At 51.6% G+C, this 4685-nt stretch overlaps 1 non-coding gene across 1 annotated transcript; it reads left to right on the top strand.

Annotated features, from left to right (window-relative positions):
- The first annotated feature begins 3309 nt into the window (after nt 1–3309).
- On the top strand, nt 3310–3608 carry LOC149342891 (signal recognition particle RNA). The gene has a single exon (XR_016283366.1).
- The last annotated feature ends 1077 nt before the right edge of the window (nt 3609–4685 follow it).

Genomic DNA, 4685 nt, shown 5'->3' with positions numbered 1-4685 from the left:
ATGATAGTCAACCTTGGTGTGCCTATATATATTTGTCGCCTTTCTATGTTTATCCAACCAGTAGGAAATATTTCAGGTTTCCTAAGCACCGTTAACAGGTTGTAAACAAATGAGTACGATGTGCATGTGAGCGTTTTACAGCAGTGTCTGCATGCAGGTACACGATAGGACAACGACCTGTAAGGCCGCAGGAACATTCAACCTTGACGTTTTATATAATAACAAAAAAAACATTAAGCAGAGCCTTCAGCGCATGCAAAGACAAGCATTCAGGCGATCCGTCCGTTGGCTCGAAGAGGCGGAGAGCTCAGCGGCTCTATGCGACATGAAGTCCTATCGCGTTTTCACGCCTGAAGTGATCAAATTAGGGTTGTCACATGTCCTTCCAAGCTTTGGCCAAACCATAGTGTCGTCTTCCCTCTCCTTTACAACCGTATCAGCCGAAACACTGCCTGTCGGAACCGAACCGTCCGACGCAGGAGCCTTCGCGACGAGGCGCGCGCCGAGCGGTCAGGAGGCGAGTAATGGCGGCGTGATCACGTGATCAAAGATGGCAGCCCCCATGATACGCCGCTGTAAAGCGTCTATAGTTATTTTCGACGCGCACCGATGAATGCGCACTGGACTTCCAAACAGTATACTACTATGACGCGAGAATATAGAGACTTCTCTCGCTAATCGTGCTTCGCTACGAGGGTCGGAGCCGAGCTTCGTTTATGCCGTGAAACCGAATGGCGAGTTCTGCGCATGCGCGAAACCGAGTGACGTCACGCGCTAGGCCTGTGTGCCAGGGACGGGGAGTAGGGGGCCTCCTATATCGGTGGAAATAAAAGTTATTATCAATCAATCAATCAATCAGTCAATCAATCAATCAATCAATCAATCAATCAATCAGGTGGTCGCAGCCGTCGCCGCCGGCGACTAGGCCGCCTTAATCCGGTCTATACGTTCAAAAATATCGCAACCTACTATCAAGATGGCCATCGCCTTTACCCTAGCCCGTGTAAAGGCCTCAAGAAGGCGGATTAGCAGCTCCTCCGCCTCTTCACCAATACATTGCTGTGCCCGGCAGCCCTAAAACATTTCGACCCCTCCTTTAGCGGCAACTGCCCGCACTGTAGTGCGGTGTCTTCGGACACCTATCACATGGTGTGGGCCTGCCCCTCCAACCCGGCCATTCCCCCCAATCCAACCCGGGAGGACTGGGAGGCGACCCTGCTCGGCTGCCATGACTTACAGGCCCAACAAGCCTTAGTCGGGCGCGCCCGGGCGGCGGCTACCGCCACTGGGGTCCCAAACTAGAGACCTCCACCTAGTGTTTGTAAGGATCGGTCCCTTACGAGCTGATCCAAACACCTCCTGTCCGTTCTGAATAAACGTTTTCACCACCACCGCCCTACTGCGCATGTGCGCCGCCTCCTCACCGCCGCTACTACTGCGCGCTTGCCTCCTCGCCACCGTTTGACATTTCGTTGCAGCTGCGTGTTTACCACAGTTACTACGCATGCGGAAGGAGGGCTGTATAACGCACCTGCTTACACCGCTATCGTGTAGCGGTGCTCCCAGTGCATTGTGCGCGAACTGCGACAGCCATGACGTCAAACAAAGCATAACTGCAGCTTTTCGATTGTATACCCAGGCTTAACCAGAGCTAAGGCGCTGCCAATATTTAGGGTTTAACGTCCCAATGCCACTCAGGCTATGCGGGACGCCGTAGTGAAGGGCTCGGAAAATTTCGACCACCTGGGGTTCTTTAATGTGCACAGACATCGCACAGTACACGGGCCTCTAGAATTTCCCCTCCATCAAAATTCGGCGGCCGAATTTCCCCATCAACCCAATTCTCCAACAAACAGCCTCTAGCCTCCCTTTCTAAATAAACAGCTCATTCATTCTTTCCTCAAAAACCTTTTTTGCGTTTGACCTCCATCGAAACACAGCGGCCGCGTTTCGATGGAGGCGAAACGCAATAGGCGCCCGTGTGCTGTGCGATGCCAGTGCAGGTTAAAGATCCCCAGGTGGTCGAAATTATTCCGGAGACCTCCACTACGGCACCTCTTTCTCCGTCTCTTCTTTCACTCTTACCTTCCTCCCTTGTTTTACGGCGCGATTCAGGTGTCCGCCGAGATATGTGAGAGAGATACTGCGCCATTTTCCTTTCCTCAAAAACCAATTTACCAATTTAAACGCAAAGGCACGTGTGTGCTGCGCGATGTCAAAGAGGGAGGCATCAAGAATGGAGAGAAAAATAAAGAAAGGGTCCCATAGTGGACGGCTTCGGAATAATTTCCACCACATGGGAATTTTTAACGCGCACTGACATCTCAGTGATGATGATGATGACATCTCAAAGTACTCTGACGCCTTTTGCGTTTTGCCTCCATCTAACAGCCGCAGAAGGAAGAGACGCCGTAATAGAGATCTCTCTCTCTCTCTCCGGATGAATATGGTATACCAGGGGTTCTTTAAAGTGCACTGACATCGCACAGTGCATGGACGTCTTACATTTCGCCGCCCGTGTGCTGTGCGATGTCATTGCACGTTAAGGAACCCCTGGTAGTTGGGCTTTATATCCATGGTGTCTTCCGTTCCGACGTCTCTTTCTTCTACCTACCGTATTTTCCGCACTACAGTCCACACCACGGGGGTAAAGATTGGTTGAAAATCAGCAGTTATCCGTGCAGACCATCGCCACCGGCCGTGCTGCCAGTGTTATGGACCTCAGGAACATAAACACTTGAGTGCAGTGGGGTCGTGCGGGGACCCTGGGGCGTGCCCCGAATTCCTTTGTAAATAAAGTTTTCTCTCTCTCTCTCTTCCTCCCTTCCCTCACGGCGCGATTGAGGTGTCGGCCGAGAAGTGAGACAGTTACTGCGCCCTCCCTTTCTTTATAAAACGAATTTAAAACGAGTCCTCGGGCTCAGCATCCTCGCGTGCTAGGAAGTAAGTAACCACGAGCATGGGAACTGCATGCATGCCGTTAGCTCTTTGGCTCAGCTAGACGCAGTCAACAATGACCTCTAAGATGTGCATAAAAAATGCCAATCTCGGAGTTTATGTAGTAACTTCAAAAGAATTTCTGCGACTTCCCCAGAGGGTGCGCGCGTCGACAGCGTCATTGCATAGGATTTGCATGCCTGGCGTGCTGTCATGTATACGTGTTCATGAAATCGTTACCACACGTTCGCCGTTCACAAAATGCTTCTAGTGCTGGCATCGGTGAACTTTTCGCAGCAAAAAATAAAATAGAGGTAACATACCATTGTTTTTTTGGTAAATATAAAACCTTTCAAATTCAAGGCGGTTCTCGCCGGGGGTTGTGGCGTGCCCCTGTAATCCAGCTACCTGGAGGCCGGCGCTAGAGGACGGGTTGAGGCTGGGAGCCCTTCCCCATGTTGGCCGATGTTGATCGGGTGTCCGCGCTAAGCTGGGCGTCGATATGGTGACCCCAGGGGAACCCGGTGGTGGCCAGGTCGCCTAAGGAGGAGCGAACCGGCCCAGGGCGGAAACGCAGCAGGCAAAAGCTCCCGCGCTCTGCAGTAGTGGGACAGCACCTGTGAATGGGCGGCATGGGGTAGCCCGGTCAATAGACTCGGACCTAGCGCCTTTTTTTTTTTAATGCAATTTATTCCTGAAAGGTTTGCTGCTTTTTTTTTGTCTTTTTGACTCTGTGTTAGGGGCCCACGTTCTCCGCAGAGCGCGGGATCGTAGCCAATATTTTCGTCTCTTTCATATTATCTCCTTTTAATTCCCTCGCATGTTGCTATCCCCGGGGCCAGTTGCCTATGGCAACTTTTTGTGCCCTTTCAGTTTATCATGCATAGCCCTTTGTTACTTCCTTTCTCACGGCAGACCAGCATCCATATATCATACACATAGGAACACGAAGATTAGCGCAGCTGCATGCAGGTACATTCGGCAGAAAAATTAAATGGGCCACGGAAGGGAGTGTGGAAGAGAGTGTGATTCAATTTTTTTGTTCTTGAAATAGTTCCTCTTCACTCGCTCGGTTTTTGTCGATGCTTGACGCTCTGGTCAGTTTCCGACTGAAGTGCTAAGAATCATTGAAATAATTTTCGGGCTCTTAATACTTTTCGTGACAGGTACAGGTATACATACAGGCAATACAGGTCGGTAAGCATATGCATGTACAGTCGGTGTCAAAAGTCTCTGAACCTCGTCCAAGTTTTTAACCGTGCCGCGCCGCATGAGGGCACCACCTGACGAGGTGGTGCCCTGGTGTCGAGACCGGTGCTGTGCGACGAATGCATTCTAAGGTGGCGTCCGAATGCAGCGCGGCACGGTTAAAAAACTTGGACGGGGGTTCAGAGACTTTTAACCCCGAGTGTACGTTCAAAGCGCCACCTAGGGCTTCTTTAGTCGTTCCTCGCGTTGTACGCGATAACCGCATCTCTGTCCAAGTTCGTCAACCTAGCTGGGCATAGCGCTCCCTCATTACGCCCTTCGCGCTACGCGTTGAGTATACGCAGAACGCAGCAGGGCCGGCACCACTTCAAGAAACCCGGAAAACATGCGAGCGGAGTCCGACTGGTGTTGTAGCGAAAGCTGCCGGTCATCATGCGTTTGGGGAGCCGTCTTTGCTTGGTTTGGCTTCCTGCTTGCCAAGTCCAGAACGCAGACCTCAGAGGCCGTATAGACAGCTTCACGTGGCTTGGAGGCGGCCC

This window comes from Amblyomma mixtum, chromosome 5 (assembly GCF_055824585.1).
Source record: "Amblyomma mixtum isolate Tamu chromosome 5, ASM5582458v1, whole genome shotgun sequence".
Taxonomy (NCBI): domain Eukaryota; kingdom Metazoa; phylum Arthropoda; class Arachnida; order Ixodida; family Ixodidae; genus Amblyomma; species Amblyomma mixtum.
The sequence above is the reverse complement of the archived record's forward strand: the minus strand, read 5'-3'. Positions and strand labels throughout refer to the sequence as shown.